The sequence below is a fragment of the Nothobranchius furzeri genome, chromosome 7, assembly GCF_043380555.1.
Source record: "Nothobranchius furzeri strain GRZ-AD chromosome 7, NfurGRZ-RIMD1, whole genome shotgun sequence".
Classification (NCBI taxonomy): Eukaryota; Metazoa; Chordata; class Actinopteri; order Cyprinodontiformes; family Nothobranchiidae; genus Nothobranchius; species Nothobranchius furzeri.
In genome coordinates, this window is record NC_091747.1 from 47,709,687 (window position 1) to 47,723,244 (window position 13,558).

The following is a 13,558-nucleotide window of genomic DNA, read 5'->3' on the forward strand; positions in this document are numbered from 1 at the left end:
TTTTGGATGTGACCATTGGACATCAATTTTTTTAATTTCAATAGGGTTTTTCTTTTTACAGTGTAACCTTCCCCAAAAAAGTCAGATTCTTGAGGTGAGCGAAACCACAGCGGGACAGATGAATAAATTTGATTTTAAAAAGAATTGGCAATGATTATTTTCAATATTGAGGATTTTTTTGAATGCAAAAGGATGTGACGTGAGGGTATTTCAACAAACAAAAGGGGATCTGAAGTGGGGAAACACCTTTCCTGCAACAACACATCATAAACATCAATTTTGAGGAGCCCTAAACAATAATCAATTTGCGTTACTATTAAACAATAAGGGCCCTGAGCATGATAATCTCTGTGAGATTGGCTGTCATCATCTCCAGTGTGAGCAGGTCGGTTTCCTGTGCGTTTGATCTGCAGGTAGAACACGTCCTCACAAAGCTGAAACATAATGTACGATTTGAGATTATGTTCAAATATACACGGCACTAAAACAGCCTTCAGTTCACTCCTCAAACACCTGCGCTGTCTGCTCTGTGATCCCCTCACCTGTGATCTAAGCCTTTTATAAACCTGCAGCAGTGGAAAGAACGCTGCAGCCCGTGGACTCCGCCCGCTGCGCCTGACGGGGCAGCCTCTCTCTGAGGCAGTAAAGATAAAGGATGAGGAGTTTCCCACCTGGAGACAGGAAGTGGGTTTAAGTTCACTTACAACTAGAGCAGACAAACATAAACACTCCTTAGACCTTATTCTGTCCAATTTAGAGGAGAAACCCAAATCCAAAGCAGCACTTAAACTACCAATAAGGTCTACCTGTCTGTTACAAACACAAAGAAAAATGTAGTTTGGGGCTTGTTCAGACATGCCCCAGCAGCCCCTTCTTCTCCATACATCCCAACTAAAGTAATGCTCCAGTTCCTCGTTTGTACTTTGGAAATGTATTTAGTGCTCCGGGTTTTATTTGCGGTGGCAGGACAGGATTAGCCCGGGCTTACTGAGCCGTGCACAGACGGAGCGAGAAAGAGAGGCAGCCTTTAGACTTTGTGAACTTTGTTGGGAGTGTGAAAGAATGTGCCTCACCTCGGCGCGTGAATCAACAGCCATGCTGGAAAACATGAGTGGCATCTGTATTTTTATACACGCACAGGGGTTTGTAGAGAAAGCTCGATAAACGTGGCCGAGGGTGCAAATTTGTCACCATGCAATATGGATGTATTTGTTAAAAAATGTTAGAATTGAAGATTTAAAAAATGTTTTGAATACATACGGTCTCAGTAAGGACATGAGAACTAGACGAAACGTGGAACTGAAGCACCTCATGGTGGCTGGTTGCAGTATGCAATTTAAGTCCCGCCCCCTTCATGAAAATGTTCAAAAACAAAAAATATACTCTGTACAAATAATTGTCCAGGTGTGATAGTTCCTACCTTAGTGCTGTACATTTGTAATTAGTTATTGAGTTTTCAGCCCTAAATTCTGGGTGAGCTTCAAAAATACAAATACAATAAATACATTTAAATTATTTTTAATTCTAGACACTCAAATCATTTCCTGTTTAATCATCATCTGATTACCTTCAGAACTTTGAGATGCAACATTTTGAAAGATTGGAAGGGTGTGTGTATATATATATATATATATGTATATATATATATATATATATATATATATATATATATATATACATATATATACACACACACACACACACACACACACACACACACACACACACTTTTTCACTTCTTCTTGAACCTGATTGAGCAAAATAATCCCAGCCAAGGCTAACACAGCCCCTTGTTCTCATCTGTAGCTAACCTAAAATTATTTTGAATAAAACATTTGAAAGGGATTGTTCTTTAATATACAGGGTGGGCCATTTATATGGATACACCGTAATAAAATGGGAATGGTTGGTGATATTAATGTCCTGTTTGTGGCACATTACCATCTGTGAGGAGGCAATCTTTTCAAGATGGGTGGTGACCATGGTGGCAATTTTGAAGTCAGCCATCTTGGATCCAACTTTTGTTTTTTCAATAGGATGAGGGTCATGTGACACATCAAATTTATTGGGAATTTCACAAGAAAAGCAATGGTGTGCTTGGTTTTAACGTAACTGTATTCTTTCATGAGTTATACACACACACACACACACGCACACACACACACACACACACACACACACACACACACACACACATATATACATGTGTGTGTGTGTGTGTGTGTGTGTGTGTGTGTGTGTATTTTTTTTTATTGTTTTTGTTTTTTCCAGTTTTTTCCATCGGGAAATTTCTTAGACCTTGTTGAGTTATTGTCATGTTCTGCGTCCCCCTTATGTGTCTCCTTGTGTTCTTCTGCCCTCTCTAGGTTCCCCATTTATGTGTCCTCTTGGGTTCCTCATGCTTCTCTGTTCTGCGTCCCTGCGGTCCCCTGCCCCCTGTCTATGTTCAGATTCAGCGTCCCTGTGTTCCTGTCTTGTTCTCTGTCCTCGTGGTCCCCAGTTCCCTTCAGGTGTCCCTCTAGTCTTCTGTGCTCCTTGTGTTCCCTAACCCCTCCGGGTGTCCATCTAGGATTCCCCTCAGGTGTACCCAAGCTTTCTGTGCCCCTTCTTGTATCCAGCTCCCACCAGGTTTCCCAGGTTCACTCATTCTTTAGTTCCTTTTGTATTTATATTATCTAGTTAGTTTTTCCCTGCAGTTTTCATAGGTTCAGGTTTTCTTTTAGTCTCCTTCCTTGTTCCTTCCCCACCGGTTTATTTCTCTTTTTCTCCTCACATCACTAGTTATTTATCTTGTTCTTTTAGTGTTTTGGTTTGGTTATTATTAATAGGTTATGTTTTATTTCCCCTCCTCAGCTTAGATTCCTCTCCCTAATTAGTAAATTGAATTCACCAGGTTCTCCTCGGTTTCTCTCTCCCCCATGCACCTGCAGCTCATCTCCGTATCATCCTGCCCCTGTGTATAAAACCCTGTCTGCGTCCCAATGTGTTGTCGGTCCATTGTTGTTGTCAGCGTTGTTTTGTTTCCCCCATGTAAACCAGAGATTCCTGCTCCTGAGTTTTGTCGTGTTTTGTTGAAACCTGGCTAGGCTTCCTGTCCATGGAATTTTGGATAATCTCCCAAATAAAGGATTCTATCTTTTTTCAATCCTGCCTCATGTCGTCTGGTGCTCTGCATCTTGGGTCCTTCTCTTCCTGCTCTGATTGTGACAGTTATTTTCTGGTAAGTCCTAACTTGGTTGGAGAATATTCCATATTCCTGGAAAGTTTAGATGTACTTTTTTTTTATCTTGAATTTTTTTAACAGTGCTGTGAATGATCAAAATGTATTACCGTATTTTCATGGCTGAATATTGGCTCCTGCTGTTTTAGTGTAAAATCTACGTTATTTCTTTTTTACAGTGAAGAATCACTTTTAACTCTGCAACTGCACCACATTTTTATGTTTAAGCATGCAAAATATTGGTAGGGTCAAAAAGAGCTGCATGTTTTAATGTTAATGAAGAAAATCAACAGCATTAGAAACACTACCTGAAATACTTAAAAACAGAAAGTATGAATTTAGGTGTTTTTTTTTTTTCATTTTATTTTCTTAGTGAAATTTGTAACTAAAATACTGAATATTATATAATCTTTCTAAAAATAAATATCAAGATACTTTTGGTGCTGGTCAGAATTTGTCAACAACGTTGGCTTAATTTAGGATTATTTAATTAAAATTATATTTTCTGTAGTTGAACTGACTTATCTAACATTGTGTAGCAAAATACAGATCATCTAAAGTTTAAATGTTTGTTTTAATTGTAGCTACATTTGTGTCTGTGAGCATTATGTAGTTACATTTTCTCAGATCAAATGAGTTTTAATGTCGACCAGTTTGCTATAAAAATTTTAAAGGGTGACAGAAGCTGCCGCCATAAGACAATTAACCCCGAGCACACAGAACCATGCTGGCTAAACAAATCATAAAAATAGGTATGAGCCCAACTTTTTATGAAGCTGCCATAAAGGGAATTGGTTCTTTCATGATTTCTTTGCTCAGAGAGCTCCTGCTTGTTAAAGAAAATGACTGAAGATGTCTCAAGGTAGATCTTGTCATTCAAGGTGTCAGAATGTGAGGGGGGTATAGACAAGAAGAGTGCTGCATTCTGGGTGCTAATCAAACTCAGTGCAGAGAATGACTTTTTTCCCCTTAAGTATATCTGCATCACTTCTATTCAAAATTTACTCAGAGGAAGTCTTAATTCCTTATGACCTGTTTGTGAAGGTGTGCATGTCAAGATACCACAGCTTTATAATCAAAATAAATATATTATATTTGTTTGTCAGTGGCAGTAGCGACTGGTGATTTATTTTTTGGTGGGATGCGTTTTTGCTGTTTGTTTTTCAGATGTGCTAACCATATTGTCACCAGTAGGGGATGCCAAATTTTGAACCCAACGAATGAGTACTAGGTCCATGAGCAATTCCAGCAACAAAGTTGTTCCAGAAACATGCTTAATATTCACCAATATATGCCAATTGCACATGCATTTAACGGGAAGAGGCTCGTCTAAACGATAGAATCCATGTTTTCTACCTCAACAACACTCAATGACAACTCGTCTCTAAATGAAAAACAAAACAAAGTTAATTTCATTAAGTAAAATGCTCCTCCTTGAACCGTCACCTTATCGCGGTGGAGAAGTTTGAGTGCCCTAAAGATCCTAGGAGCTATGTTGTCTGGGGTACTTTATGGCCCTGGTAGGGTCTCCCATGACAAATTGGTCTTAAGTGAAGGGTGGTACAAAGAACGATTCAGAGGATCTTTCATGGATATACAATCAAAGAGTCGGAGTACCCAGCCCGGAGGGTTACTGGGGTCCCACCCTGGAGCCAGGCCTGGGGTTGGAGCCCGTGAGTGTACGCCTGGTGGCCGGGCTTTCGCCCATGGGGCCCGGCCGGGCTGAGCTTGAACGGATACATGGACTCATCCAACTGTGGACCCACCACTCGCAGGAGGAACATGAAGGGTCTGGTGCAGTGTGGATCAGGTGGCAGACCGAGGCGGGAGCCTTGGTGGTCCGATCCCCGGACAAGGAAACTGGTTTTTGGGGCATGGAACGTCACCTCGCTGGCAGGGAAGGAGCAGGAGCTTGTGGCAGAGTTGAGTGGTATCAGCTACATATAGTCGGACTCACCTCGATACATAGCATTGGCTCTGGAACCCATGACCTTGAGAGGGGTTGGACACTCTCCTTTGCTGGAGTTGCTCCGGGTGAGAGGCGGAGGGCTGGGGTTGGCTTTTTGTTAGCCCCAAGACTCTCTGCCTGTGTGTTGGGGTTTACCCCGGGGGACGAGGGGGTAGCTTCCCTGCGCCTTCGGGTTGGGGAACGGGTCCTGACTGTTGTTTGTGCTTAAGGGCCAAATATCAGTTCAGAGTACCCACCCTTTCTGGAGTCCCTGGGAAAAGTGTTAGATAGTGCTCCATCAGGGGACTTCATTGTCCTGCTGGGGGACTTCAATGCTCACGTGGGCAATGACAGCTTGACCTGGAGGGGTGTGATTGGGAGGAACACCTGATCCGCCTGATGTTTCGTTATTAGACTTCTGTGCAAGCCGCAGTTTGGCCATAAAGAACACCATGTTCAAACATAAGGATGCCCATCGGTACACTTGGTACCAGGGCAGCCTAGGTCGCAGGTCGATGATAGACTTTGTAGTCGTATCATCTGAGTTGCGGCCGTATGTTTTGGACACCCGAGTGAAGAGAGGAGCGGAGCTGTCAACTGATCACCACCTGGTGGTGAGTTGGATCAGATGGCAGGGGAAGATGCCGCGTAAACCTGGCAGACCCAAACGCATAGTGAGGGTCTGCTGGGAACGCCTGGCAGAAGAACCTGTCAAGACCGTCTTCAACTCCCACCTCCGGCAGAGCTTTGACCGTGTCCCGAGAGCAGTGAGGGACATTGACTCCGAATGGGCCTTGTTCCATTCTGCGATTGTTGAGGCGGCTGTTGCTAGCTGTGGTCGCAAGGTGGTCGGTGCCAGTCGTGGTGGCAACCCCCGTACCACTGGTGGACACCAGAGGTTCAGGGAGCTGTCAGGCTGAAGAAGGAGGCCTACAGGGCGTGGCTGGTCTGTGGTTCTCTGGAGGCAGCAGACAGATACTGGATAGCCAAGTGGGGTGCAGCAGTGGCAGTTGCTGAGGCAAAATCTCGGGCGTGGGAAGAGTTTGGTGAGGCCATGGAGAAAGACTATCGATTGACACCTAAGAGGTTCTGGCAAATTGTCCGGTGCCTCAGGAGAGGAAGGCAGCAACTCGCTCACACTGTTTACAGTGGGGATGGGGAGCTGCTGATGTCAACTGGGGCTATAGTTGGATGGTGGAAGGAATACTTGGAGGAGCTCCTCAATCCCACCTACACGCATTCCAAAGAGGAACCAGAGACCTGGGAATGGACTGTCCAATCTTGGGGGCAGAAGTTGCTAAGGTAGTCAAACAACTACACAGCGGCGGAGCCCCGGGGGCGGATGAGATTCGTCCTGGGTATCTCAAGGCTATGGATGTTGCAGGGCTGTTGTGGTTGACATGTCTCTGCAACATTGCGCGGTCATTGGGGGCAGTTCCTGTGGAGTGGCAGACCGGGGTGGTGGTCCCCATCTTTAAGAAGGGTGACCTGAGGGTGTGTTCCAACTATAGGGGGATCACACTCCTCAGCCTCTCTGGAAAGGTCTACTCCAAGGTACTGGAGAGGAGGGTCCGATCGATAGTTGAATCTCAGATTGAGGAGGAGCAATGTGGTTTTCATCCTGGCCGTGGAACTGTGGACCAGCTCTATACCCTTGCAAGGGTGATGGAGGGGGCATGGGAGTTTGCCCAACCAATCCACATGTGTTTTGTGGATTTGGAGAAGGCTTATGACCGTGTCCCCAGGGGCACCCTGTGGGGGATGCTCCAGGAGTATGGGGTGGGTGGCTTTCAGTTAAGGGCCATTCAGTCCCTTTACCAGAGGAGCGTGAGTTTGGTCCGCATAGCCGGAAGTAAGTCAGACCTGTTCCCGGTGAGGGTTGGACTCTGCCAGGGCTGCCATTTGTCACCGGTTCTGTTCATTACCTTTATGGACAGAATTTCTAGGCGCAGCCGTGGTGTGGAGTGTGTCGAGCTCGGTGGCAGGAGAATCTCGTCTCTGCTTTTTGCGGATGATGTGGTCCTCCTATCTTCATCCAGCTCTGACCTTCAGCTCTTGCTAGGTAGGTTCATGGCTGAGTGTGAAGCGGCTGGGATGAGGATCAGCACATCCAAATGAAACCATGGTTCTCAACCTGAAAAGGGTGGCTTGCCAACTCCGGGTCGGGAGAGAGGTCCTACCTCAAGTGGAGGATTTTAAGTATCTTGGGGTCTTGTTCACGTGTGAGGGTAGGAGGGATTGGGAGATCGACAGGCGGATTGGTTCAGCGTCTGCAATGATGCGGACGCTGAGCCAATCTGTCGTGGTGAAGAGGGAGCTGAGCCAGAAAGCCAGGCTCTCGATTTACTGGTCGATCTATGTCCCAATCCTCACCTATGGTCATGAGCTTTGGGTAATGACCGAAACAACGAGATTGCGGATACAAGCGGCCGAAATTAGTTTCCTCAGTAGGGTGGCCTGGCTCAGCCTTAGAGATAGGGTGAGGAGCTCGGACATTCGGGAGGGACTCGGAGTAGAACCACTGCTCCTCTGGATCGAAAGGAGTCAGTTGAGGTGGTTTGGGCATCTGGTCAGGATGTCTCCTGGACGCCTCCCTGGGGAGGTGTTTCGGGCATGTCCTGCCGGCAGGAGGCCCCCGGGTCGACCCAGGACACGTTGGAGAGGTTACATCTCCAATCTGGTCCGGGAACGCCTTGGGGTCCTGCCGGAGGTGCTGGTGGAGAAGGCCAGGGAGAGGACGGTCTGGAGCTCCCTAGTTGGGATGCTGCCCCCGCGACCCAGACCCAGATAAGCGGAGGAAGACGACGACAACGACAAATGCGTAAATTCAATCTTTGCTGGTTTATGGTCATCCATGTTATAGTAGAAAAAAAATCCTCTCGGTTCGTGTAATTCAATGTCCTATTTTTGTTTTGTTTTTTACTTGCTGGAGTGTGTTTACATGTCTCTGACACCACATTCCATCATTTTCCGGTTCTCCGTAATGAAAAACTACAAGGTGCACTGAGCAGCTTGAACACAAACAAAGAACAGAGAGCTAAACAATTTTAAATAAATTTAAAAAAGAAAAGAATGGTGAACTATAAAGAGCTTTTGATTTTAGGAGAACATCCTGATCTGAGACTCCACCGGGTTTCGATCGCAAACCTCTGCGACCAAAGGCTCTCCTTTTCTTTTTATTGGAGGGGGATCCAGCGTGCATTTGCCAGTTATAGCATAGGTCAGTGGTAAAGCTTTTTGCACCTAACAAGAACAGAAAGTCTGTGGGTCGTAGTAAAAGTGTCAAATCACCTTTTTAAACTACACTTTAAATTATTTGATACCAACATAAACCAATACCCATTATGTGTGGAACCTCTGTCATTATAAAAATTTGGTAACTAACATCACATATCTCCTCTGACACAAACGTAAACTTAAAATATTACATTTGCAAAATATGACAACTACTTTAATTTAAGTTATGCTGGTTGTTCCAAATAAACAAAAATATCTCTAATTATACCATGGATCTGTAGTTGAAGAGTTAGATGTGTAATATGTGCATGGTATGTAAAGTTTGTGCCATTAAAAAGTAAAAACTATATCGATACTTCCCGATATTACATTTTAATATCCAATATTGGCCAATAATTCTGGACATCCCTAATATTTAGATACATTTTAATTGTAGGGAGCAGAAAATGATATTTTAATTAAGCGGCTCTTGCCCAAACCATTGACTACATATACAACTGATACTAAATATATTCCAGAGTAAAGTCTCTGCAACACATTTAGCAGAGCAATCTGTTGGGTCTTTATATCGTGACTGGATATCTAGTAGACAAAGATCTATGTCCATTCAAAGCCACTGCACAAAGTCAGATAGGAGACGCTTAACTTCCTTGTTCCTTCTAAGCAAAAACTGAGATCAGAAACTGCAGTTTCCTGGATCCGTAAAGTCAGAATGAACACACACAACCAGAATGATATAGATGCTTACAAAGCTGATTGCTATCCAGTTTTGTGTTGACACAAATCCTCAGTGCATGCCAACACTTCCTCTTTTTGGATAAACCAAGATACCTGTGGCACATCAACATCCGATTGGTTTTGAACTGAAAAGGAGGAGACAACAGTGATGGGTTAAAAATAGAAGTGTTCATTCTGAAGTGAAAAAGAAAAGTGAAATCTATTTTAGGTTGTGTGTCGGTTTGACAACAGACGCCGTGTTTATTCAGTTACCATCAGAAGAAATGAGAAAGAGCTGATTGAGGACAGGAATGCCTGAGCGGTGTTTTAGCATATCTGCAGTGACTCAGACAGACTGGTGGTTAGGCGCGGTCTGGATGAGTAGAGTAGTAGCCTGCTAATGGGGCGTGATTTCAGCTTTCTTGCTGTTTGTTGTGTTTCTGTTCCTCGTTTTTTGTCAGAAGGCGGAATTATTACCGTCGTTTGTGTAGCCCGGGGTGAAATGGCACACACACTCGGAGCACTCAGGGCTCATTAGAGAGATAAAATCAGTGTCCTGACTTTTAATGAAAGCAAACCCTGAGGAGATCATATTGAAGCTCATCTCTAAGAAGTATATTTGTACAGTCAAGTACTTTCAGATCATTAAGAATAAGTTCGGGGCATTAATCATCCATAATAACGTTGTTTCACAACTTGATGTTTTTGAGTCGTTGGTGAGAAATCTGACTTGTCAGAATATTGTTTGACATGAATTATCTCAGAGGTTCATGTAATTCCACCAAGATGTCAAACAACAGTCACAATTATCACTGAGATTTCTAAACGAAGTTCACTGAGAAACTACGTTTTACTTTTCATTTTTTTTAGTTCTTCGGTTTGTTTTTACCTTTGCCGGCACGTTTTGATGTCACTGCCGTCTTCGTCAGGGTAACCTTCGTCAGGGTAACGAAGAACTAAAGAAAACAAAATTAGAAAACAAACTCAGTACGAACGTAACAAAGATGTGTTTTTTTTCTTGTTATTATCTACTTTTATTGTCATTGTTAAAAGAGCCTTGCAACAAGATTATAAACAACAGCAACAATGTTGGTTTATACTAAATACTTAATAAAAACAATAAAGGAAATGGAAACACACAAACCAAAAAGTAGATCTATAAAGTACTAAAATATGGACAATCATGCATTCTTGTAAAATATGAAATAATCACTCTAAGTTTCAAATGCAGACTAAATGTGAAAACAGTCTTCTGCTCCTATTTCCTGGACTAGCCGTCAGTAAAAAATGGGTTAACGCTCAGACAAGAAAAGCCAGTCTGGTCTACATCACTTAGGTGAGTCTATAACTGCTAATTTTCTATCTTGGCCCTTCATTGTGACAGGAAGTGTTGTTGTTGATTTAGCATCCAGCAGAGGTGTGGACTCGAGTCGCATGATTTAGACTCGAGACATTATTTTAATGACTTCTGACTTGGCTTGACAAAATCTATAAAGACTTACGACTTGACTCGGACTTGAACGCCAATGACTTGTGACTTGAACCGACTTGCATCTGTTGACTTGATGATGACTTGAGCATATTTGATATTTTAGCACAAAAGTGGCATGACACGGGAAAAAAATTCATGAATGGATTTGATCTTGTACTGCTAAATGCAGCAGCACTTTGTTTGGAATCAATTTCAGCTGCACTTTCTGCTTGTTTGAGCAAATAAATGAAGCTTTAAGAAGCTTTATTTCTGGAATTTATTCATTATCATCGTCATTAAATTGAATTTGGGCAGATGACTTGATTATGACTTGAAAATTCAAGGTTAAGGACTTGGACTTGACTTAGACTTCCAGATCATTGACTTGGACTTGACTCGAAACTTGACCGGAAAGACTTGTGGCTTACTTGTGACTTGCAAAGCAGTGACTTGGTCACACCTCTGACATCCAGGATAGAAAAGAGCACGTCTTGCCTAGTAGAAGCTGACCATTAGCATTAGCAACTCCACAACATGGCAGAACTCCTTCAGGCTAGTGTTATTTATGGAGATAAAACATCAACATTGCAAAGCAGAGTTAGTGGTAGAGTCATGTTGCTGTTAGCTAATCAAAAGCGGGATGTCAAAATATCAGGGGGAAAAAAACTTCAAAAAGGGAGCCTGAGTCACTTATGGTCATTTCTCAACGAAACAATGCACAGAATCTGTGTTATTGCAAGTTACATCTATGGAATGCCTTCCAGATTATTTAAATTCTGAGTTTGTGATGGTGTGAAGACATCACAAACTTGTATAAATCTGCAGAATGGGAAGTGGGATGTTCTGGTTGCTCTAACAAAGGATGGGTATGATTCAGAAAGTCAAAACTTAGTTTAGTTCCTGAATCACTTCATTATTGATTCATACCAAGCATACCAAGTTTGTTTGGATATGAACTGGACAAATCTAACTCTTTGTTCTCGTGGGAGAAAGCATTTATACGTTTTTTCATCATGAAACAAATCTGCTAAACAAATGTTGTTTTAAAGTTTCAAACTGAATTAAACTTGAAAATAAACTGGTCCAGAAAAGCCAGGAAGTTTTCAGACTGTTCAAAAAAATGAGTGTGAAGAACAGAAGATGCTGCTCTTCACACTAAATACACACTAAATTATATAGTAAATTGTATTGGATAAATAAAAGATTAAAATAAAATTATGTTGATGGAATCACAGAAAGCAAATAAGATTAAAGCACAAGCATAAGAAATCTATTACATAAAAATCTCTCAATATTGAGACTTTTGGCTGGGTGTCCACCATTAGGTAGGGGGACACCAATGGAAATTAGCCTTTTGGACACAATTGGATACATTTACATTGTAAAATGTTTATTAATGCACACTGTCCCTCTAAAACAAATGCAAGTTATTAATTAATTAATTACCCTGTCATGATGTGAGGGTGGAGATGGCGGACCAAGTGTGGTGGAGGGTTCAGGAGGCAGGAAAGCAGGCACGGATGAAAAAATAAAAATGGTTTAATGGTGGAACGGGAGAGACGGGACAAAACACACATGAACAAACAACAGTGATCTGACAAAGACTGGCACAAGGAGACACATGGGGAAAGAAGCAGACAAAGGACACATGAGGGTGCCATGAAATACAAAAGGAGAACCTGGAGTGGGAACTGGAGGGGCTGGGTCCCGTCCAGGTCTTCGAGTCCCTGTCCCGAGTCAAGTCAAGTGTTCCCAGCCTCCTGTGTTGTGTGGCCTTGTGGGCGTCTGGTATCTGCCCATTAAGGGCCTTCCTGACTGTGTTCCTCTCCTGCCTTGATTACCCTTATTGTTCTCACCTGTCCCTCATTAGCCTGCCCATGTGTTCCTCATTTTCCCCGTGTATTTATACCTCCCTCCTTGCTGCTGTCCTTGGTCAGATCATTGTTGTGTTTTCACCGTGTTACGTTTGCTCCCGCTGTACCATCCTACCTGCCATATTAATTAAACCATTTTTATTTTTTCATCCGTTGCCTGCTCTTCTGCCTCCGGAACCCCCACCACACATGGTCCACCATCTCCATCCTTCCATACCCAATCAAAGCTGCAGAAACGCTGAATCTCATAACAGTTATACTTGAAATTAGGCTAACGTGCCATAGGATTTTTTAAAAAGTATTTATTCAGCCAGTTCTCTACTTAAAAATGTCTGATTTTTAAATAATTTACTTGAAAGTTATGGTTGAAAATAAGCATTTGGCCTCCTACAAATAAAAAATATTTCTGGCTCTCAAAAACCTGTAATTCCTTATGGAAGTTACCTGTATTAATAGCACCTGTTGGAACCTGCTATCAATGTATAAAAGACCAGAGGTGTGACCAAGTCACTGATTTGCAAGTAGCAAGTAAGTCACAAGTCTTTCCAGTCAAGTCTTGAGTCAAGTCCAAGTCAAAGACAACCAAGTGCAAGTCGAGTCCAAAGTCAATGATCTGGAAGTCCAAGTCAAGTCTAAGTCCTTAACTTTTAATTTTCAAGTCATAATCAAGTCATCTGTCCAACTTCAATTTAATGACAATGATAATAAGTAAATTCCAGAAATAAAGTTTCTTAAAGCTTCATTTATTTGCTCAAACAAACAGGAAGTGCAGCTGAAACTGATTATAAACAAAGTGCTGCTGCATTTAGCAGAACAAGATCACACCCAGAACGGAGAACGATGTATGATTTTTGTCCATGTCATGACACTTTTGTGCTAAAATATCAAATATGCTCAAGTCATCATCAAGTCAACAGATGCAAGTCTATTCAAGTCACAAGTCATTGGCGTTCAAGTCCAAGACAAGTCATAAGTCTTTGTAGATTTTATCAAGTCAAGTCAGAAGTCATTAAAATAATGTCTCGAGTCTGACTCAAGTCCAAGTCATGTGTCTCGAGTCCACACGTCTGTAAAATACACCTGTCCACAAC